A 25,154-nucleotide genomic window follows, 5' to 3' on the forward strand; every position below is an offset into this window, starting at 1 on the left:
ATATAAGATGGTCCACGAACGACGAATTATGGCTCAGACGTCCACATGTTATGTAACTACTTTTACAGATACACAGAATTTTACTCACTATAAAACTCTGTAACACAGAAATAAGCAATATCCTCCAAATATCCAATGTCCTTAAATATGTGAAACTTGTAATATTCACAAACGTTGCACAAAGCTCAAGCTCATGTCTTAAAACAATAAAAACGCTAAAAAATGCCGCAAACTGCATACGGCGGTTTCCAGTGTGCATTCCTTCATGATTCTGAAATCAGTCAGTAGATTGAAACACCGACCAAGAAAGTACACTATTCTTCAGGTGCACCATGCCCCCTACGGTAACAGGCTAATTGCTTAATACATGAAGTGCAAAAGGAGACGATTCCTTTGAGAACAAAGTCATTAAAAACTAATTTCAACTTCGTTACAAATATTGGAGTGGGGATATAACTGAAGAAGATCAAAATGTATTCTAGCTACAACCTCTGCATCTGCACAACGAATAAAATACCACACAAAGATCGTGCATCCTAGACATAAAAACGGAAGAAAGAGTTCTTCAATTTTTCTTTTCTGCCTTGCCTTTCAGAACCCCGACCATTCTGGTTTCTGTTACGCAGTACCACAGTACGAACTAGGTTGCAGAAACATGTGGAATTGACTAACTACAGGAATGACTTCCAGTTTTCCTTATTATTTGCTTCCTCTAGTAGTGGAAGTATTTTCTCGATAGTTCACATGACCGATAGCTCTTCTTGGTAGTCCTTACTTTGCACCATAAATTAACTACAACTGACGACAAATGTGGTCCCAGTATCTTAGATTTGTTTGTAATTAACTTCTTTCACAAATTATAATTTCCCTAGCTCAGATTGATCTGTACCTGCTGATGCCTATCATAGTTGAACAACAACAATTTGATCTGGGTAAACAGGGAAATATAGAAAGAATCATAGCTTATACAGAAATACACCGACTGCATTGAAGCCCAAGAAGTAATACATTGCCTACTTTAAATTCTTTACAAATCTTCATTGAATGAAACATTTGAGAGATTATATCAGAGTTAGTCATGTACATCCATAGCAAAAAGATTCTTGAGACTGCTGGAAAAGTCAGAAAAGTAAAAATTCATTACATTCTTGCGAAAGAAACCAATGTGCTAATATTCCTTTCATAGATCTTAAGTGATATGGGCCTTAAGAATGAAGAAAAACATACTTGTTCTAATTTGCAAAATAATGAAAAGCTTACTACAAACATGTAACTGCACGTTACTAATGTGCATAAGATAATCCGTAGGCTATTGTACCGAAGAGTAGTCAAATTAAAAACTGTTTGCAGTGCTTGGCTACACATATCGCATTTGCTGGTCATAAGATGTTCCGAAATCAAGTATTTCGGTGTATCCACGTTATTCATTACGACTTTAAATACAGACACTGTTTCGATTTGCTAAGGAACTGATCACTGAAGTAGGAGAAGATGGCTACCGACAAATTCTCTACGATTTTCCTAATCTGTACTTTATCTCTACCTGACCTTTTCATGGCTACAGGCAAGCTACTCAGAATGTGTTTTCCTGTAGTAGAGATAGCAGAAAGAAAGGCTTTAAGTTTTAATGTAGCTTATTCTTGTATTTGCTAATGGTTCTGAGGTGCTGCTTTCAAAGAGAGACATATTCCTTGCGATTTATTTTGTTAAAGAATAAGTACAGTGAGAGGCATTAGTATCATACCTAATTATCTGAAGAGACAGCTGCAAGGATTTCATGACTTCACACCGTCAATAACTTGCTACACGCTTCCGGACCTTGTAATTTTACGATGTCTTTATTTGTTATCTCAAAAAAAGACTCCCTATCACAGTACGGAATTAAAGCAAGAAAAGTGTGTCTTTCTTTGACACTATGTGAGTGCAGCAACATTCACAATGCAAATGAAGATTAGTTTAGGTCTATCAACTGCTGGGTATGGTGTTCTGCCGCAACGATTTCTGTTATCAAGTATCATTCGCTAGGCATTAACGCTTTCAAAATCATATATCTACATTTATTCACCTTTTATACATAGCATCAACAGTTCTTTGTAAAACTGTATTAGATTTTTATGAGCACACCATACATTCATATTGGATGATGATACTGAACGTATTTTACTAGTTTATCTTTGTATCATATGTAGCCATTCGCCGCTTTTCACAACCTAGAATGGTTTCTGAACATAGGTATATTGATACATGTCGATCTTTTTCCATCTGAAGAGGGAGACAAAGCATTTAGGCAGTTCCTATTATTCCACTACTGTTCTGACGTTCTGCAGGTTGCAGTTGGGCATAGTAAATTCAAGGCTCACCTTTGTCTAGTAGAATTATGCTCATTATAACTCGATAAGCCACTTATATCATACTTGAAATACGTAAAAAAGATCGCCAAGTGTGAATCAAATGGTTCAAATGGCTATGAGCACTATGGGACTTAACATCTATGGTCATCAGTCCCCTAGAACTTAGAACTACTTAAACCTAACTAACCTAAGGACAGCACACGACACCCAGTCATCACGAGGCAGAGAAAATCCCTGACCCCGCCGGGAATCGAACCCGGGAACCCGGGCGCGGGAAGCGAGAACGCTACCGCACGACCACGAGCTGCGGACAAGTGTGAATCACAGCTGTGTAATCTTCATAAAATAAAATGAGCAATTTTATATATATATATATATATATATATATATATATATATATATATATATATATATATATATATAAAATCAATACGTTTCCTTGACCATGATTTGAAACATAGTTCATGAAGCCACAACACAATGTCCTATCAGACTATTATGGCTACTTACGCTCTTCGAAAAGCACTACTTTGGCAGCAGAAAACGGTCCTTTCCGCTCCAGTTAGGAAAGTAGCTCCACCAGCTGGTAGGCGACGTTTCGACTGCAGAGCAACGGGTGGGTGCGGCAAGATGAGGTCGCAGACTTGGACCTCACGTCTCTGTGTGTTTAGTCGACACAAGGAACTCAGCTTAATTTCAATAAATGTGAAATGGACGCAACTGTAAACAAAAAGCTTACAATCTACCTTATTCATCTATCACAATACAGCATTAACGTTGTCTTTTACAAATCCACGCTTAACATCTCGCTTTAAAAACCTATTACAAATTTCTCGAGTTCCCCCCCCCCCCCTCACCTTCCTCGTCCGTAAGAATTTCGTGAACATATTCCAGTTTTCTTTACACCTCATTCTGTACACTCCTTGGCCGGGAGGGGAGAGGGGGGAGGGGAGGAAGAAGATACACTGAAAATATTGACCCATATTTATATTCAAACAACTGAAAGCAACATTGAAGTAGCGTTAAAATAAATACATCTGTTCAAGATCGCTCAGAAAAAGTGTCGTGAAATATTCATGTAGCTACGGTCAAAACATCAGTCGTTCCATCTCAGTAAGTCATATCCGTACTGTTGTATACAATTCAGCATCACCACAAGGAATTTTTCCACACACGTAACAGTATGCTTTATTAAATCCCTCAATAAGAAAGGGCAGAGAAAAGATTTAAGTAATATCACATGAACTTCGCGATTAACACAGTCTACATGACAGCCGGCCACAGTGGCCCAGCTGTTCTAGGCGCTTCAATCCGAAACCAAGCGTCTGATACGGTCGCAGGTTCGAATCCTGCCTCGGCCATGGATGTGTGTGATGTCCTTAGGTTGGTTATCTTTACGTAGTTCTAAGTCTAGGGGACTGATGACCTCAGATGTTAAGTCTCATAGTGCTTAGGGCCATTTGAATTTTCTACATCACAATATTATTTATTTTAGATGACCAGTGAAAGGCAGTAAGTCGCTATACTCAAGTCTGGTTAACTAAGAACTCGTTGCATCTATGGTTGCCTTCGTCAACTAAAGGAAACAGTATTGTGGTCCTGACTGTGTTAGTCGCTTAGTCGCTTAGTCTCCTCGACAGCATAACGTCGACTTTTCGAAAATTACATCCAATTCCCTTAGTGATGCCTTTTATCGAAAATATTCGGTCAACAAGTATATTTTTCAGAAGCATTACAACTCAGTGGAAGCAAAGTACCTATTTCTTTTTATTTTTCCTAATCTACAGCCTCGGGTGCTCTAGCATATTTAGCAAAGGTAGCTATTTTATCGAAGTTTAACCTTTTGAGCCCGTTGCGGTGTACAAAGTGCAAGATGATTCTTATTCTTGAAAAGAAGAAAACAGCAACCAACCACTGTTTACAAAGATATTCATTCACACAATTAGCAGCGTTACCGATTTCCAACTGAGAGTTTCATCTTTAGGTGGCTCAGACTACGTTTTCTTTTTTTTTTTTACGTTAGTTGCCGGCTGTTTCTTCCCCTTGTGAACAAAGTTCCTTGGGGCAGTGGTTTACTACTACTTAGCGAATCACAGTTTGCGTTCCAGAAGGTTTGCTCGACTGATAACGGAATTTAAAACCAGATATTTAATGTATTGTGTTGTTTTTGTTGTTGTTGTGGTCTTCCGTCCTGAGACTGGTTTGATGCAGCTCTCCATGCTACTCTATCCTGTGCAAGCTTCTTCATCTCCCAGTAACTACTGCAACCTACATCTTTCTGAATCTGCTTAATGTATTCATCTCTTGGTCTCCTTCTACGATTTTTACCCTCCACGCCGCCCTCCAATACTAAATTGGTGATCCCTTGATGCCTCATAAGATGTCCTACCAACCGATCCCTTCTTCTAGTCAAGTTGTGCCACAAACTTCTCTTCTCCCCAGTCCTTTTCACTACCTCCTCATTAGTTATGTGATGTACCCATCTAATCTTCAGCATTTTTCTGTAGCACCACATTTCAAAAGCTTCTATTTTCTTCTTGTCCAAACTATTTATCGTCCATGTTTCACTTCCATACATGGCTACACTCCATACAAATACTTTCAGAAACGACTTCCTGACACTTAAATCTGTACTATATATACTATAGTATATATAAATTATTGTGTAAGAAACTATTACCATTTGATGTTTTTGTAAAATATTTCAAGAACTTTTATGTGTAATATTCCTCTGAAGAAAACTAAAAAAAAAAAAAAACAGATGGAATTAAACATATTGTATGCAGTTGAATCATACTTAACAAAAGGAATACAATGTGCGAAGCTGAAATAATCAAATAGTTTCAGAAGAAGAGAAAATCTTAGTGACTCGGGGATGAAATAACCCATGGATCTTAATTCTGGATCCGTGCCCACTCCTTGTGTGCATAAACGATCTTCCATCACCTGCCATGTATAAAACGCATATGAGAGACTTTCAGCCGGCCGGGGTGGCCGAGCAGTTCTAGGCGCTTCAGTCTGGAACCGCGCGACCGCTACGGTCGCAGGTTTGAATCCTGCCTCAGGTATGGATGTGTGTGATGTCCTTAGGTTAGTTAGGTTTCAGTATTTCTAAGTTTTAGGGGACTGATGACCTCAGATGTTAAGTCGCATAGTACTCAGAGCCATTTGAAAGTGTTTCATCAGCAAGTGATATAATTAATTGTTACAGAGACAACAATAGAAGAAGAAATTGTTAACAGTATTTTTCAGAGAATTATTACGTGATTCTTGGGAAATGGACTCTTAGTTTCGAAAAAAACAGCTGTAACACACTACAGGAAACTGAGTTAGCGAATGTGGGAGAATATTCGAAATTTTTGGGTCTAAGAATTGACTGGATGAGCGTATTACGTTTCTGAGACACCTACGTTCAACAAATTTTACTCTTCACTTAACTGTTAGTTTCAAAGCAAAGAATTCAACATCTCAACACATTTGTTAATTTCTACTGTTCACTGTCTTTTGGTACTATTTTCCGGCACAATTAATCATTTAGAAAGTACATATCAGTCGTATGAAAGTGAACAATGAGAATACCATGTATATATACACTAACGGAATTTGTGACAGTATGAAGACATTTTTATCTCCCTATCTATAACGGTTGTTTATCACACTAGCTGCCAGTGGTTCAGAATTGTAGTCAATATGGTGCCAGAAAAGGACCGAAAATTGCCGAAAAAGACAAAGGTTTTAAGAGCAAACTGAATCACAATTCTAAGCAAGAGGTTTCACTGTCTAGACGGGCCGTTGATTAGCTTAGAGGGAGTGGACGGAAGGCAACGGGGAGCAGCAGTGTTGGAACAGAGCAGCAGTTGGATGGGAAACAGCTGCCCGAAAGTGTGCAGTGCAGATGGAAGGCACTCCTACAGATGGATGGAAGATACTGGACGGGATCAGTCCCCCTACAAGCCGTTATAGCCACCAGGTTTGCATCTTGGACATGGAAAAATACTGATATTTGAATGGCATTCCCTTAATCAGTTATCTTTTCATTAACTTGGTCATTCAGTGAAATGCGGTTAATCCTTTTTCTCACCAGCAACACTGAATTGACTCCTACACTTGAAGGAACCTTTTTGTTGCAACACTGTTACTTCCTGATTTTTGACTTGTCTTTCTTCCACAGTTACTTCGACTGGAACCCGTACTCTATAGTCAGTCCTTGTACTCTCCCGACAATTTTTATCCCATACAATTCACTCAGAATCCACCCTGTCCGTAAAGGAAGGCCCCAAATTCGTAGCAAACTTAACTACAAATTTTAGTGTCTCGTTTCCTACTCTAACTGCTTCACCATCTTCTTATTTAATCCGACTACATTACATGGCCTTTTTTTTTTACTTTTGTTGATATTCACTCATAATCTCTTTACAAGACACCTGCTTGTAAGTCTTTTGTTGCCTCTGACTGAATTGCTATGCCATCAGCAAATTTCTTCCCCTTTAAGTTTAATTCCCTTTCCAAATGTATCCTTGGTGTCCATTACTATTTCCTTTTGTAAATACTGAATAGCATTGGCGACAGACAACAACTCTGTCCCATTCCCTTCTGACCTAAAACTTGCCTTTCATTTCCTTCAATCCTTGTATCTGCAGTATGATTTCTGTGTAAGCTACGGATAACCTCGTACATTCTGCATTTATATCAAAACTACCTATAGAATATCAAAGAGTGTGTTGCAGATAACACTATCAAAAGATTTCTTAAATCTACAGATGATTGGATGTAAGTTAGGATTTCTTCAATCTGCATTCAAACATCAGTCATAGTGTCAACAGTGCGTATTGTGTTCCTGCATTTCTCCGGAATCCAAACTAAACTCCCTGAAATTCAGTCGTTCCATCTCAGTAAGTCATATCCGTACTGTTGTCTACAATTCAGCATCACCACAAGGAATTTTTCCACACACGTAACAGTATGCTTTATTAAATCCCTCAATAAGAAAGGGCAGAGAAAAGATTTAAGTAATATCACATGAACTTCGCGATTAACACAGTCTACATGACAGCCGGCCACAGTGGCCCAGCTGTTCTAGGCGCTTCAATCCGAAACCAAGCGTCTGATACGGTCGCAGGTTCGAATCCTGCCTCGGCCATGGATGTGTGTGATGTCCTTAGGTTGGTTATCTTTACGTAGTTCTAAGTCTAGGGGACTGATGACCTCAGATGTTAAGTCTCATAGTGCTTAGGGCCATTTGAATTTTCTACATCACAATATTATTTATTTTAGATGACCAGTGAAAGGCAGTAAGTCGCCATACTCAAGTCTGGTTAACTAAGAACTCGTTGCATCTATGGTTGCCTTCGTGAACTAAAGGAAACAGTATTGTGGTCCTGACTGTGTTAGTCGCTTAGTCGCTTAGTCTCCTCGACAGCATAACGTCGACTTTTCGAAAATTACATCCAATTCCCTTAGTGATGCCTTTTATCGAAAATATTCGGTCAACAAGTATATTTTTCAGAAGCATTACAACTCAGTGGAAGCAAAGTACCTATTTCTTTTTATTTTTCCTAATCTACAGCCTCGGGTGCTCTAGCATATTTAGCAAAGGTAGCTATTTTATCGAAGTTTAACCTTTTGAGCCCGTTGCGGTGTACAAAGTGCAAGATGATTCTTATTCTTGAAAAGAAGAAAACAGCAACCAACCACTGTTTACAAAGATATTCATTCACACAATTAGCAGCGTTACCGATTTCCAACTGAGAGTTTCATCTTTAGGTGGCTCAGACTACGTTTTCTTTTTTTTTTTTTACGTTAGTGGCCGGCTGTTTCTTCCCCTTGTGAACAAAGTTCCTTGGGGCAGTGGTTTACTACTACTTAGCGAATCACAGTTTGCGTTCCAGAAGGTTTGCTCGACTGATAACGGAATTTAAAACCAGATATTTAATGTATTGTGTTGTTTTTGTTGTTGTTGTGGTCTTCCGTCCTGAGACTGGTTTGATGCAGCTCTCCATGCTACTCTATCCTGTGCAAGCTTCTTCATCTCCCAGTAACTACTGCAACCTACATCTTTCTGAATCTGCTTAATGTATTCATCTCTTGGTCTCCTTCTACGATTTTTACCCTCCACGCCGCCCTCCAATACTAAATTGGTGATCCCTTGATGCCTCATAAGATGTCCTACCAACCGATCCCTTCTTCTAGTCAAGTTGTGCCACAAACTTCTCTTCTCCCCAGTCCTTTTCACTACCTCCTCATTAGTTATGTGATGTACCCATCTAATCTTCAGCATTTTTCTGTAGCACCACATTTCAAAAGCTTCTATTTTCTTCTTGTCCAAACTATTTATCGTCCATGTTTCACTTCCATACATGGCTACACTCCATACAAATACTTTCAGAAACGACTTCCTGACACTTAAATCTGTACTATATATACTATAGTATATATAAAGTATTGTGTAAGAAACTATTACCATTTGATGTTTTTGTAAAATATTTCAAGAATTTTTATGTGTAATATTCCTCTGAAGAAAACTAAAAAAAAAAAAAAAAAACAGATGGAATTAAACATATTGTATGCAGTTGAATCATACTTAACAAAAGGAATGCAATGTGCGAAGCTGAAATAATCAAATAGTTTCAGAAGAAGAGAAAATCTTAGTGACTCGGGGATGAAATAACCCATGGATCTTAATTCTGGATCCGTGCCCACTCCTTGTGTGCATAAACGATCTTCCATCACCTGCCATGTATAAAACGCATATGAGAGACTTTCAGCCGGCCGGGGTGGCCGAGCAGTTCTAGGCGCTTCAGTCTGGAACCGCGCGACCGCTACGGTCGCAGGTTTGAATCCTGCCTCAGGTATGGATGTGTGTGATGTCCTTAGGTTAGTTAGGTTTCAGTATTTCTAAGTTTTAGGGGACTGATGACCTCAGATGTTAAGTCGCATAGTACTCAGAGCCATTTGAAAGTGTTTCATCAGCAAGTGATATAATTAATTGTTACAGAGACAACAATAGAAGAAGAAATTGTTAACAGTATTTTTCAGAGAATTATTACGTGATTCTTGGGAAATGGACTCTTAGTTTCGAAAAAAACAGCTGTAACACACTACAGGAAACTGAGTTAGCGAATGTGGGAGAATATTCGAAATTTTTGGGTCTAAGAATTGACTGGATGAGCGTATTACGTTTCTGAGACACCTACGTTCAACAAATTTTACTCTTCACTTAACTGTTAGTTTCAAAGCAAAGAATTCAACATCTCAACACATTTGTTAATTTCTACTGTTCACTGTCTTTTGGTACAATTTTCCGGCACAATTAATCATTTAGAAAGTACATATCAGTCGTATGAAAGTGAACAATGAGAATACCATGTATATATACACTAACGGAATTTGTGACAGTATGAAGACATTTTTATCTCCCTATCTATAACGGTTGTTTATCACACTAGCTGCCAGTGGTTCAGAATTGTAGTCAATATGGTGCCAGAAAAGGACCGAAAATTGCCGAAAAAGACAAAGGTTTTAAGAGCAAACTGAATCACAATTCTAAGCAAGAGGTTTCACTGTCTAGACGGGCCGTTGATTAGCTTAGAGGGAATGGACGGAAGGCAACGGGGAGCAGCAGTGTTGGAACAGAGCAGCAGTTGGATGGGAAACAGCTGCCCGAAAGTGTGCAGTGCAGATGGAAGGCACTCCTACAGATGGATGGAAGATACTGGACGGGATCAGTCCCCCTACAAGCCGTTATAGCCACCAGGTTTGCATCTTGGACATGGAAAAATACTGATATTTGAATGGCATTCCCTTAATCAGTTATCTTTTCATTAACTTGGTCATTCAGTGAAATGCGGTTAATCCTTTTTCTCACCAGCAACACTGAATTGACTCCTACACTTGAAGGAACCTTTTTGTTGCAACACTGTTACTTCCTGATTTTTGACTTGTCTTTCTTCCACAGTTACTTCGACTGGAACCCGTACTCTATAGTCAGTCCTTGTACTCTCCCGACAATTTTTATCCCATACAATTCACTCAGAATCCACCCTGTCCGTAAAGGAAGGCCCCAAATTCGTAGCAAACTTAACTACAAATTTTAGTGTCTCGTTTCCTACTCTAACTGCTTCACCATCTTCTTATTTAATCCGACTACATTACATGGCCTTTTTTTTTACTTTTGTTGATATTCACTCATAATCTCTTTACAAGACACCTGCTTGTAAGTCTTTTGTTGCCTCTGACTGAATTGCTATGCCATCAGCAAATTTCTTCCCCTTTAAGTTTAATTCCCTTTCCAAATGTATCCTTGGTGTCCATTACTATTTCCTTTTGTAAATACTGAATAGCATTGGCGACAGACAACAACTCTGTCCCATTCCCTTCTGACCTAAAACTTGCCTTTCATTTCCTTCAATCCTTATATCTGCAGTATGATTTCTGTGTAAGCTACGGATAACCTCGTACATTCTGCATTTATATCAAAACTACCTATAGAATATCAAAGAGTGTGTTGCAGATAACACTATCAAAAGATTTCTTAAATCTACAGATGATGGGATGTAAGTTAGGATTTCTTCAATCTGCATTCAAACATCAGTCATAGTGTCAACAGTGCGTCTTGTGTTCCTGCATTTCTCCGGAATCCAAACTGAACTACCTGAAATTCGCTTCCATCAGTCGATCCTTTACTCTGTAAGTAATTTGTGTTAGTGTTTTGCATCCATAACATACTAAACTGATAATTCGGTGACATTGGTGATACTCACTCCAATCACAGCATGTTTTCCTGGGATATTGAAATGTTACGTGTTTTTGTACTCTAAGGAAGTTTCACCTGTCTCATTTATCCGTGACTGGCTCTCCCAAGGTGCTCAGCAATTTGTGCGAAATACCAACTTCCCTAGATCTTGCTTCAACTAACACATTCTTCTTACAGTATGATCTCTCCCGTCTCCATTCCTTAATACTGTGTTCATGTTGGTTTCCTCCGTTCAGCCGTTCATATGTTCCTTTCACTATACATCTGCCCCTTCTTTGCTTAATACTGCTTGCCCTCCTGAGCTCTTTATACTGATACAGTTACTTTCTTTTCTTCACAGGTCTGTTTCATTTTCCTATAGGCGGCATATATATCTTCCTCGTACCTATGTATGCTGCTACAATTTTGTATTCCTTCTCTAGTCATTCCTGCTTTGCTATTGTGCACTTTCAGCCAACCTCATTTTTCAACAGTCTAAGACAACTGCTTACGTTGTCTTCTCATTCGTTTATACTGATGATGAACAGTGAAAAGCCTATAATTATTCCGTGTTGTACACTAGATACAATTTCGGTTTCACTACACCAGTTTCCATCGGTTAGTACAGACTACGACCTTCCTGACAGGAAACCAAGGATCGTGATGAGTACTTTAGACGATATTCTACTTACTCGATCTTTGGTTGAAAGCCGCTTGTGAGTTACGGTGTCAAAATCATTTTAGATGCCTTGTAGTACGAAATCGGTTTGAACAAAACCGACAGTCATTTGCTAACAAAAGTAATGTGTCTATGCAGTAGTTAAGCGCAGGTGCGCCAACCCTCATTAAAATATTAACCTTTTGCCGTGACCAGGATTCGAACCTGGGTTCTTGCGGCCACAACGCAATGTCCTAACCACTAGACTATCACGGCTGGTGGCGACGTTGTGGGTGTGCTTTGCTCTCCTTTAGCGGTCGCAAATTTGCTGACGTCACCCTGTACCGCTAGAACGCCGAGTCATCTGTCTCCGTTCTTCCGTCCCAAAGAAAACTTTGAACGTACTTTCGATACTGTTTAATTGAAAGCCGCTAGAAACTTTCGACGTATGATAACTGTAACAGTGATATATCTACAAAAGTATAGCCTACATAGCATAACTTATCAATCCAGAACCTGTCCGTAATTTGTGCAGTGTGTTCCAGGTGACATTGACAATTCGTGTCAAGTACGGTGCTGCAACTGTACTAGGATTGTTTAGGAATTAATGACATTCCGGCTAATTCAAGTATTCTCCTGTCACTATCAAGGGCGGATTAGTGATGTGGGCACTCACATTGCGGAGCAGTACTTACTAGAGAATCGCTATTAGAGGGAGGATGAGAATTGTCGAGGAACAGGCTTTTGAGTGTATGTTAAGAGCCCAATCTGTTAGAGCTATTTCATAATATTCGAAAACAACATATGTTGCATAATCCTGCTGTATATCGATGTTAATGATAAAGGCATGTAATTCAGCGGATTACTCCTATTTCCCTTTTTGGGTATTTGTGTGACCTGTGCAACTTTCCAGTCCTTCGGTACGGCTCTTCCGTCGAGCGAGCGGTTGTATATGACTGTTAAGCACGGAGCTATTGCATCTGCATACTCTGAAAGGAACTGAAGTGGTATACCGTCTCGACCGGAAGACTTGTTTGTATAAAGTGGTTTAAGGTGCTTCACTACTCCGCGGATGTCTGCTACTGAGATGCTCATGTTTGCAGCTGTTTTTAATTCGAATTCTGGAATATTTACTTTGTCTTCTTTGCTGAAGGAATTTCGGAAGGCTGTGTTTAGTAACTCAGCTTTAGCAGCACTGTCATCGATAGTATTTCTGTTGTTACTGCGCAGAGAAGGCATTACCTGTGTTTTGCCACTAGCATACTTCACGTATGACTACAGTCTGTTTTGATTTTCTGCCGGGTTTCGAGACAAGGTTTCACTGCGGAAACTATTATAAGTCTCTCACATTCAATCCGCGATAAATTTTAAGATTCTGTGAAAGGTCACCGGTTCTGGCCATTTTTCTTCCGTTTAAATTTGGCATCCTTTGTTTCTGCAACAGACCATGACCGAACAAGACCATATTCTTTCTCGTTAGAGCCGTTATATCTGCAGCACAAAGTAAAGATCGCACAAAGATCATGAAGTAGACACATTAGATCAGAAGGTAGAGTTGTACCATTTTTCTTTTCTATGAAAAGTCATATTCCCATTACAATACTTATTACGAAATTAAGATTACTAATTTATAAAGTTTCTTCTCAAAGTATCTGCTTCTCCTTCAGTCATTGTATTAGGCACATAACCTGTTACTGTAGGGGATAATGTTGTGCCAGGGGCATAGTGTACCAAGGAACATACACTGAAGAACCAAAGAAACTGGTACACATGCCTAATATTGTGTAGGGCCCCTGCGAGAGCGCAGGAATGCAGCAGCAACACGACGTGGCATGGACTCGACTGACGTCTGAAGCAATGTTTGAGGAAGCTGACTCCATGAATCCTGCAGGGCTGTTCTTAAATCGGTAAGTGAACTCTTCTGAACAATACGTTGCATGGCATCCCAGATAGGCTCAATAATGTTCATTTCTGGTGAGTTTGGTGGCTAGTGGAAGTGTTTAAACTCAGAAGAGTGTTCCTGGAGCCATTCTGTAGCAATTCTAGATGTGTCGGGTGTCACATTGTCCTGATGGAATAGACCAAGTCCGTCGGAATGCGCAATGGACGTGAATGGATGCTGGTGATCAGACAGGATGCTTACGTACATGCCACCTGTCAAAGTCGTATCTACACTTATCAGGATTCCCATGTCACTAAAACTACACACGACCCTCACCATTATAGAGCCTCCACAAACTTGAACAATCCTCTGCTGATACGCAGGGTCCATGGATTCATGAGGTTGTCTCCATACCCGTACACGTCTATGCGCTCGGTACAATTTGAAAAGAGACTCGTCCGACCAGGCAACATGTTTCCAAGTATCAACAGTCCAATGTCGGTGTTGACGGGTCCAGGCGAGGCGTAAAGCTTTGTGTCATACAGTCATCAAGGGTACACGAACGGGCCTTCGGCTCCGAAAGCCAATATCGATGACGTTTCGTTGAATGGTTCGCACGCTGACACTTGTTAATGGACCAGCATTGAAACCTGCAGCAATTTGTGGAAGCGTTGTATTTCTGTCACATTAAACGATTCTCTCTAGTCGCCGTTGGTCTATTTCTAACCGCAGAAATGGCGGAGATTTGATGTTTTGCCGCATTCCTGATCTTCACGGTACACCTGTGAAGTGCTCGTACGGGAAAATCCCCACTTCATCGCTACCTCGGAGATGCTATGCCCATCGTTCGAGCGCTAATTATAACACCACTTTCAAGCTCACTTAAATCTTGATAACTTGTCACTGTAGCAGCTGTAATTGATCTAACAACTGCGCCACACACAGGTTGCCTTGTACAGGCGTTGCTAATTGCAGTGCCGTATTCTGTCTGTTTACACATCTCTGTATTTTAATACGCATGCCTACACCTGTTTATATGGGGCTTCATTGTGTAGTATTCCTTGGATGTCGTTTCAGTGTAGTGGCTGATTTTGGAGCCACATGGAGGAATCCGCACTAGAAACTGCCATAAGCAGTTTCGGGCATTTTCTAATGTTTTTCTTGTTGTGAGACATGAGGTTGTGGTTTGTGCGGCCTCTATTAATATTTCAAGTAACGCATCCCGTAGCGCTATATATTATGTTATTATGTTAAAGTTATTTTAAGCATATTGTTTGTTCTTTAGGAGAGTTTAGTAGGAAGTAAAATTAGTATATCTGTAAAACTAGTTACATAAGCGTGGATTGTTAAGCTATACTTAGTCAGTCGTGCTCTATCTTGTACTTTGAAACTTGTCTTCTACCATATCGCATGTTAAATCTGTAAACGAACTGAGTTTCTTTAATGGCTTAACAGTTTTCCCTGTATTGAAAATGCAAAGTTATGTTACCTGCCAATAGCTTCTTTTTCAAAATGTTTTTAAATTGTACATAACTTTGATAGAACTTCCTCTGAATGTACACTCCTGGAAATGGAAAAAAGAACACGTTGACACCGGTGTGTCAGACCCACCATACTTGCTCCGGACACTGCGAGAGGGCTGTACAAGCAATGATCACACGCACGGCACAACAGACACACCAGGAACCGCGGTGTTGGTCGTCGAATGGCGCTAGCTGCGCAGCATTTGTGCACCGCCGCCGTCAGTGTCAGCCAGTTAGCCGTGGCATGCGGAGCTCCATCGCAGTCTTTAACACTGGTAGCATGCCGCGACAGCGTGGACGTGAACCGTATGTGCAGTTGACGGACTTTGAGCGAGGGCGTATAGTGGGCATGCGGGAGGCCGGGTGGACGTACCGCCGAATTGCTCAACACGTGGGGCGTGAGGTCTCCACAGTACATCGATGTTGTCGCCAGTGGTCGGCGGAAGGTGCACGTGCCCGTCGACCTGGGACCGTACCGCAGCGACGCACGGATGCACGCCAAGACCGTAGGATCCTACGCAGTGCCGTAGGGGACCGCACAGCCACTTCCCAGCAAATTAGGGACACTGTTGCTCCTGGGGTATCAGCGAGGACCATTCGCAACCGTCTCCATGAAGCTGGGCTACGGTCCCGCACACCGTTAGGCCGTCTTCCGCTCACGCCCCAACATCGTGCAGCCCGCCTCCAGTGGTGTCGCGACAGGCGTGAATGGAGGGACGAATGGAGACGTGTCGTCTTCAGCGATGAGAGTCGCTTCTGCCTTGGTGTCAATGATGGTCGTATGCGTGTTTGGCGCCGTGCAGGTGAGCGCCACAATCAGGACTGCATACGACCGAGGCACACAGGGCCAACACCCGGCATCATGGTGTGGGGAGCGATCTCCTACACTGGCCGTACACCACTGGTGATCGTCGAGGGGACACTGAATAGTGCACGGTACATCCAAACCGTCATCGAACCCATCGTTCTACCATTCCTAGACCGGCAAGGGAACTTGCTGTTCCAACAGGACAATGCACGTCCGCATGTATCCCGTGCCACCCAACGTGCTCTAGAAGGTGTAAGTCAACTACCCTGGCCAGCAAGATCTCCGGATCTGTCCCCCATTGAGCATGTTTGGGACTGGATGAAGCGTCGTCTCACGCGGTCTGCACGTCCAGCACGAACGCTGGTCCAACTGAGGCGCCAGGTGGAAATGGCATGGCAAGACGTTCCACAGGACTACATCCAGCATCTCTACGATCGTCTCCATGGGAGAATAGCAGCCTGCATTGCTGCGAAAGGTGGATATACACTGTACTAGTGCCGACATTGTGCATGCTCTGTTGCCTGTGTCTATGTGCCTGTGGTTCTGTCAGTGTGATCATGTGATGTATCTGACCCCAGGAATGTGTCAATAAAGTTTCCCCTTCCTGGGACAATAAATTCACGGTGTTCTTATTTCAATTTCCAGGAGTGTAGTTTCACTTAATGATTATTGGTGTGCAGCAGAGTAATAGAGTAGCACATAGGCTATTAAATAGAGTATTGACAAGTTATTCTCGATTGAAACAGTTGTAAACGTGAACTGCGTATTTGTTCCAAGGTACATGGCCATATTAGTCCTTGTAACAATTTTTCACATCTGGAAAAACCCTACTTTTCACCGGAGTAATTTTTGTAAATTCAGAAAAAGACTGCAACACATATAAAGAGCATGATTTCAGTTCAAAATGGAGTAAAGAAATGTAATAAACTTCAGTTACAAGGCAGCCCGAATAGTGTTCCAAGGTACAATCATCCCTATGGCGCCTCTTCTATGGCTTCCTACAGTTCTTATTCCAGTGCATGTTTAATTGTGAGGCTTTATCGAGAGTCTTTCTCACTCCACAGGGTCTACATGTTTCTTCCATTTTCGGTTTGTTCATTTTTGTTCTTTTTTTCTTTAAATCCTCATTCCTCTACGATATTTTGTTGTATACCTTTCTCTCTTCATGGAAGCCTCATTTATTCAGCCGATGCTGTACTTTTAGGTGTCTTACTGTCACATGTGCCGCATTTTCGTAAGTAATGCTATGGTTTCTAAAACTTCAGCTGGTTTTCTTTCCGACCTTGTTCTGTACTCGTTTTAATATAGTTACACATATGGAAGTAAATTTATTTAATTTCAAAGGAAGCTTTATGAAGAAATCACGGTGGACTTATCGTAGTATGGTAGATCTATCGTACACTCCGCATATAATCTACATCTACATCTATCTTCATACTCAGCAAGCAACCTCATTGTTTGCGGTGGATGGTACTTCGTGTTCTGCTGTCGCGACGCCGTTTTCCTGTTCCAGTCACGAATGACCGGAGGGAGAACGATTGTAGGTAATCCTCTACCCGGGCTTTAATCTCACTAATTTTTCCTTCAAGTTCTCTTGGCAAGATATACGAATGAACAAGCAGTATACTGGTTAATTCTTCTAGAGTCGAATATCAAGACTGAACAAATGGTCGTAGCGTTTGCGACTGGAGTTGGAGGGGCATCTCTGTGACGTTTTCACTTTGACTAAACGAACCTGTTACTGGTGTATTTAGATTGGCCACTGACCCCATTTTATACATTGAAAACTATTCCTAACTTAAGCTATTACAACAGTCGATTTTCTGTGTTGTTTTCTGCCCTATGTCAATAAGTTGGTAGGTAACTTCTAATAAAGCCATTTTCTCCCTGTCTGTTACAATCGCGGAGAATACGCGAGTAATACACTACTCACCATGTATAAAGTAGAATTTGTCTAATTATGTCATTGTGGTTATTGTTCGAGGAAATAGTGTGCCTTCTGACACAGTTTGGGGACGTGAGGGCTCACACTTTTAGCACTAAGGCTTCCACGCGATTCACAACACCCCTCATTTATAACAAATAAATTAACAAACGATGGAGCTGCTACCCGATGGTACACAAAACTGGCCAGAACACTGTTGCAGAAACAAAGGATGCCAAATTTAAACGGAAGAAAAATCCCCAGAACCGGTGACCTTTTACAGAATCTAAAAATTTATCGCGGATTGAATGTGAGAGACTTATAATAGTTTCCGCAGTGAAACCTTGTCTCGAAACCCGGCAGAAAATCCAAACAGATTGTTGTCATACGTGAAGTATGCTAGTGGCAAAACACAGGTAATGCCTTCTCTGCACAGTAACAACAGAAATACTATCGATGACAGTGCTGCTAAAGCTGAGCTACTAGACACAGCCTTCCGAAATTCCTTCAGCAAAGAAGACAAAGTAAATATTCCAGAATTCGAATTAAAAACAGCTGCAAACATGAGCATCTCAGTAGCAGACATCCGCGGAGTAGTGAAGCACCTTAAACCACTTTATACAAACAAGTCTTCCGGTCGAGACAGTATACCACTTAAGTTCCTTTCAGTTTATGCAGATGCAATAGCTCCGTACTTAACAGTCATATACAACCGCTCGCTCGACGGAAGAGCCTTACCGAAGGACTGGAAAGTTGCACAGGTCACACAAATACCCAAAAAGGGAAATAGGAGTAATCCGCTGAATTACATGCCTTTATCATTAACATCGATATACAGCAGGATTATGCAACATATGTTGTTTTCGAATATTATGAAATAGCTCTAACAGATCGGGCTCTTAACATACACTCAATAGCCTGTTCCTCGACAATTCTCATCCTCCCTCTAATAGCGATTCTCTAGTAAGTACTGCTCCGCAATGTGAGTGCCCACATCACTAATCCGCCCTTGATAGTGACAGGAGAATACTTGAATTAGCCGGAATGTCATTAATTCCTAAACAATCCTAGTACAGTTGCAGCACCGTACTTGACACGAATTGTCAATGTCACCTGGAACACACTGCACAAATTACGGACAGGTTCTGGATTGATAAGTTATGCTATGTAGGCTATACTTTTGTAGATATATCACTGTTACAGTTATCATACGTCGAAAGTTTCTAGCGGCTTTCAATTAAACAGTATCGAAAGTACGTTCAAAGTTTTCTTTGGGACGGAAGAACGGAGACAGATGACTCGGCGTTCTAGCGGTACAGGGTGACGTCAGCAAATTTGCGACCGCTAAAGGAGAGCAAAGCACACCCACAACGTCGCCACCAGCCGTGATAGTCTAGTGGTTAGGACATTGCGTTGTGGCCGCAAGAACCCAGGTTCGAATCCTGGTCACGGCAAAAGGTTAATATTTTAATGAGGGTTGGCGCACCTGCGCTTAACTACTGCATAGACACATTACTTTTGTTAGCAAATGACTGTCGGTTTTGTTCAAACCGATTTCGTACTACAAGGCATCTAAAATGATTTTGACACCGTAACTCACAAGCGGCTTTCAACCAAAGATCGAGTAAGTAGAATATCGTCTAAAGTACTCATCACGATCCTTGGTTTCCTGTCAGGAAGGTCGTAGTCTGTACTAACCGATGGAAACTGGTGTAGTGAAACCGAAATTGTATCTAGTGTACAACACGGAATAATTATAGGCTTTTCACTGTTCATCATCAGTATAAACGAATGAGAAGACAACGTGAGCAGTTGTCTTAGACTGTTGAAAAATGAGGTTGGCTGAAAGTGCACAATAGCAAAGCAGGAATGACTAGAGAAGGAATACAAAATTGTAGCAGCATACATAGGTACGAGGAAGATATATATGCCGCCTATAGGAAAATGAAACAGACCTGTGAAGAAAAGAAAGTAACTGTATCAGTATAAAGAGCTCAGGAGGGCAAGCAGTATTAAGCAAAGAAGGGGCAGATGTATAGTGAAAGGAACATATGAACGGCTGAACGGAGGAAACCAACATGAACACAGTATTAAGGAATGGAGACGGGAGAGATCATACTGTAAGAAGAATGTGTTAGTTGAAGCAAGATCTAGGGAAGTAGGTATTTCGCACAAATTGCTGAGCACCTTGGGAGAGCCGGTCACGGATAAATGAGACAAGTGAAACTTCCTTAGAGTACAAAAACACGTAACATTTCAGTATCCCAGGAAAACATGCTGTGATTGGAGTGAGTATCACCAATGTCACCGAATTATCAGTTTAGTATGTTATGGATGCAAAACACTAACACAAATTACTTACAGAGTAAAGAATCGACTGACGGAAGCGAATTTCAGGGAGTTCAGTTTGGATTCCGTAGAAATGCAGGAACACAATACGCACTGTTGACACTATGACTGATGTTTGAATGCAGATTGAAGAAATCCTAACTAACAATCATCTGTAGATTTAAGAAATCTTTTGATAGTGTTATCTGCAACACACTCTTTGATATTCTATAGGTAGTTTTGATATAAATGCAGAATGTACGAGGTTATCCGTAGCTTACACAGAAATCATACTGCAGATACAAGGATTGAAGGAAATGAAAGGCAAGTTTTAGGTCAGAGGGGAATGGGACAGACTTGTTGTCTCTCGCCAATGCTATTCAGTATTTACAAAAGGAAATAGTAATGGACACCAAGGATACATTTGGAAAGGGAATTAAACTTAAAGGGGAAGAAATTTGCTGATGGCATAGCAATTCAGTCAGAGGCAACAAAAGACTTACAAGCAGGTGTCTTGTAAAGAGATTATGAGTGAATATCAACAAAAGTAAAAAAAAAGGCCATGTAATGTAGTCGGATTAAATAAGAAAATGGTGAAGCAATTAGAGTAGGAAACGAGGCACTAAAATTTGTAGTTAAGTTTGCTACGAATTTGGGGCCTTCCTTTACGGACAGGGTGCATTCTGAGTGAATTGTATGGGATAAAAATTGTCGGGAGAGTACAAGGACTGACTATAGAGTACGGGTTCCAGTCGAAGTAACTGTGGAAGAAAGACAAGTCAAAAATCAGGAAGTAACAGTGTTGCAACAAAAAGGTTCCTTCAAGTGTAGGAGTCAATTCAATGTTGCTGGTGAGAAAAATGATTAACCGCATTTCACTGAATGACCAAGTTAATGAAAAGATAACTGATTAAGGGAATGCCATTCAAATATCAGTATTTTTCCATGTCCAAGATGCAAACCTGGTGGCTATAACGGCTGGTAGGGGGACTGATCCCGTCCAGTATCTTCCATCCATCTGTAGGAGTGCCTTCCATCTGCACTGCACACTTTCGGGCAGCTGTTTCCCATCCAACTGCTGCTCTGTTCCAACACTGCTGCTCCCCGTTGCCTTCCGTCCATTCCCTCTAAGCTAATCAACGGCCCGTCTAGACAGTGAAACCTCTTGCTTAGAATTGTGATTCAGTTTGCTCTTAAAACCTTTGTCTTTTTCGGCATTTTTCGGTCCTTTTCTGGAACCATATTGACTACAATTCTGAACCACTGGCAGCTAGTGTGATAAACAACCGTTATAGATAGGGAGATAAAAATGACTTCAAATTGTCACAAATTCCGTTAGTGTATATATACATGGTATTCTCATTGTTGACTTTCATACGACTGATATGTACTTTCTAAATGATTAATTGTGCCGGAAAATTGTACCAAAAGACAGTGAACAGTAGAAATTAACAAATGTGTTGAGATGTTGAATTCTTTGCTTTGAAACTAACAGTTAAGTGAAGAGTAAAATTTGTTGAACGTAGGTGTCTCAGAAACGTAATGTGCTCATCCAGTCAATTTTTAGACCCAAAAATTTCGAATATTCTCCCACATTCGCTAACTCAGTTTCCTGTAGTGTGTTACAGCTGTTTTTTTCGATCCTAAGAGTCCATTTCCCAAGAATCACGTAATAATTCTCTGAAAATATTGTTAACAATTTCTTCTTCTATTGTTGTCACTGTAAAAATTAATTATATCACCTGCTGATGAAACACTTTCAAATGGCTCTGAGTACAATGGGACTTAACATCTGAGGTCATCAGTCCCCTAAAACTTAGAACTACTTAAACCTAACTAACCTAAGGACATCACACACATCCATAGCTGAGGCAGGATTCGAACCTGCGACGTAGCGGTCGCGCGGTTCCAGACTGTAGCGCCTAGAACTGCTCGGCCACCCCGGCCGGCTGAAACACTCTCATATGCGTTTTATACATAGCAGGTGATGGAAGATCGTTTATGCACACAAGGAGTGGGCACGGATCCAGAATTAAGATCCATGGGTTATTTCATCCCCGAGTCACTAAGATTTTCTCTTCTTCTGAAACTATTTGATTATTTCAGCTTCGCACATTGTATTCCTTTCGTTAAGTATGATTCAACTGCATACAATATGTTTAATTCCACCTGTTTTTTTTTTTTTTTTAGTTTTCTTCAGAGGAATATTACACATAAAAATTCCTGAAATATTTTACAAAAACATCAAATGGTAATAGTTTCTTATACAATACTTTATATATATACTATAGTATATATAGTATAGATTTAAGTGTCAGGAAGTCGTTTCTGAAAGTATTTGTATGGAGTGTAGCCATGTATGGAAGTGAAACATGGACGATAAATAGTTTGGACAAGAAGAAAATAGAAGCTTTTGAAATTTGGTGCTACAGAAGAATGCTGAAGATTAGATGGGTACATCACGTAACTAATGCGGAGGTAGTGAAAAGGATTGGGGAGAAGAGAAGTTTGTGGCACAATTTGACTAGAAGAAGGGATCGGTTGGTAGGACATCTTATGAGGCATCAAGGGATCACCAATTTAGTATTGGAGGGCGGCGTGGAGGGTAAAAATCGTAGAAGGAGACCAAGAGATGAGTACACTAAGCAGATTCAGAAAGATGTAGGTTGCAGTAGTTACTGGGAGATGAAGAAGCTTGCACAGGATAGAGTAGCATGGAGAGCTGTATCAAGCCAGTCTCAGGACGGAAAACCACAACAACAACAAAAACAACACAATACTTTAAATATCTGGTTTTAAAATCCATTATCAGTCGAGCAAACCTTCTGGAACGCAAACTGTGATTCGCTAAGTAGTAGTAAACCACTGCCCCAAGGAACTTTGTTCACAAGGGGAAGAAACAACCGGCAACTAACGTAAAAAAAAAGTAGTCTGAACGTGAACAGCCACCTAAAGATGAAACTCTCAGTTGGAAACCGGTAACGCTGCTACTTGTGTGAATGAATGTCCGAATATTTTCGATAAAAGACATCACTAAGGGGATTGGATGTAATATTCGAAAAGTCGACGTTATGCTGTCGAGGAGACCAACGGTGATATGTACATTCAAAGCGACTAACACAGTCAGGACCACAATACTGTTTCATTTAGTTGACGATGGCAACCGTAGATGCAACGATCTCTTAGGTAACCAGACTTGAGTATGGCGACTTACTGCCTTTCACTGGTCATCTAAAATAAATAATATTGTGATGTAGAAAATTCAAATGGCCCTAAGCACTATGAGACTTAACATCTGAGGTCATCAGTCCCCTAGACTTAGAACTACGTAAAGATAACCAACCTAAGGACATCACACACATCCATGGCTGAGGCAGGACCTTTACAAAGGTCAGGAAAACTAACGAGTCTATCACTGTTCCTTGTGGAACGGCAGATACAATTTCGGTTTCGCTTCCTCCGTTCCCATCGGTTAGTATATACTACGACCTTGGATCATAATTTAGAGAATATTCCACTTTCCCGTACTTGGATTACAAGTCGCTTGTGCGAAACTGTGTCCTTATCATTTCATAAATCTAGTAGTACAGGATCAATCTGAACAAAATGAATAATTATTTTCCAGCAAGACTAATGTATCAATGAAAGGGTTAGAGCAAGTGCGCCATTCCTCATTAACATATTAACCTTTTGCCGTGACCAGGATTCGAACCTGGGTTCTTGCGGCCACAGCGCAATGTCCTAACCACTAGACTATCACGGCTGGTGACTACAGTGGGTGTATTTCGCTCTTCCGTTAGTGGCCGCAGAGTTGCTGACGTCACTCGGTACTGCTAGACCGCCGATTCAGCTTTCTCCTTCTTGCAGTAGTGAAGAAGATTTGGATCACAATTCCGACAGTGTTTGACTAATTCAGTTAAAAACGGTTGGGAACTTTTGACAACTGGTAGTTGCGACAGTGATAAATCTACAGAAGCACAGTGTCCACTGTGCAACATAACATCATTCCTGAGCCTATACAGACCACGGTTTGCTGGAATAATGTGCAGGTTTGGATTGCGAATGGGCAGACTAGCCTTTAAATCTGGAGTGCCCAACCCAGGCCCGGTTTTGGGGGGGGGGGGGGGGGATGGGGTGTCTGCCCCGGGCTCCAGTTTCAAGGCGCCAAATTAATATCCGTGTTTCACAAAGCGCCTAGCATCCAGAATACATTTATCTATCAACTATTCATATGATTTTGAAACGCATCCCTGTTGGTTCTTGAACATTTTTGAACACTTTCTAAGTTTATTTCTGAACGAATCGTAGACTGATTTTTGAATGCGTGCATAGTGTATAAGATGTCTCTGCCAGTAGAATCCCCTTTGAATCAAGAGATAAAAAAAACTTTCCCTCAGACAAAAGGGGACACAGCTATTCGAGCTCAGCCGAATACACCCGAACGGGTGAATACCATTCGCTGTTTGTTTATGTGATTGACTGAGTGTGCCAACGATCAGCATTGTTATAATTATAAGTGATATTCGAACAACAGGTATTGAAATACACGACTAACAGGAATGATAGGTAAGAAAGATTACATATTATCTAGTTGGTATATCCAAGAAAATGAAATTTTGACAAAAAAAATTTAGCAGATGGCTACATTACTAATGGCCAGTTGTACAGTCCTCGATTAGCAGCCGCCTAATTTCTATTCTCGGAATAGCGTGGAAACCGCGTAGTAGGAACACGCAACAACGCCTAACCGGAGAATAAAACCGAGATAACTAAACCAGTGATTCTAATAGTATTAGTGAAGTTGACCGGAGAATAAGTTTTGACAATGGCAGAAATAGTTACAGAATTAGTGATGACAAGATTGTTTCTTAGAACGAAGAAAAAGAAGAAACTGAGTCACCACACAAATTATATGGACGAATATGACGACTTCAAATTTGTATAAATAT

General features: G+C 40.8%; 3 non-coding genes across 3 annotated transcripts; 1 reads left to right on the forward strand and 2 right to left on the reverse strand.

Moving 5' to 3' along the window:
• Positions 1–11,944: 11,944 nt before the first annotated feature.
• On the reverse strand, positions 11,945–12,016 carry Trnah-gug (transfer RNA histidin (anticodon GUG)). Its single transcript has one exon. It is a non-coding gene; the product is annotated as a tRNA-His (tRNA).
• Positions 12,017–19,259: 7,243 nt separating this feature from the next.
• Positions 19,260–19,331, forward strand: Trnah-gug (transfer RNA histidin (anticodon GUG)). Its single transcript has one exon. It is a non-coding gene; the product is annotated as a tRNA-His (tRNA).
• Positions 19,332–23,896: 4,565 nt separating this feature from the next.
• Positions 23,897–23,968, reverse strand: Trnah-gug (transfer RNA histidin (anticodon GUG)). The gene has a single exon. It is a non-coding gene; the product is annotated as a tRNA-His (tRNA).
• Between the last annotated feature and the right edge of the window lie 1,186 nt (positions 23,969–25,154).

The sequence above is a fragment of the Schistocerca cancellata genome, chromosome 2 (assembly GCF_023864275.1).
Source record: "Schistocerca cancellata isolate TAMUIC-IGC-003103 chromosome 2, iqSchCanc2.1, whole genome shotgun sequence".
Lineage (NCBI taxonomy): Eukaryota > Metazoa > Arthropoda > Insecta > Orthoptera > Acrididae > Schistocerca > Schistocerca cancellata.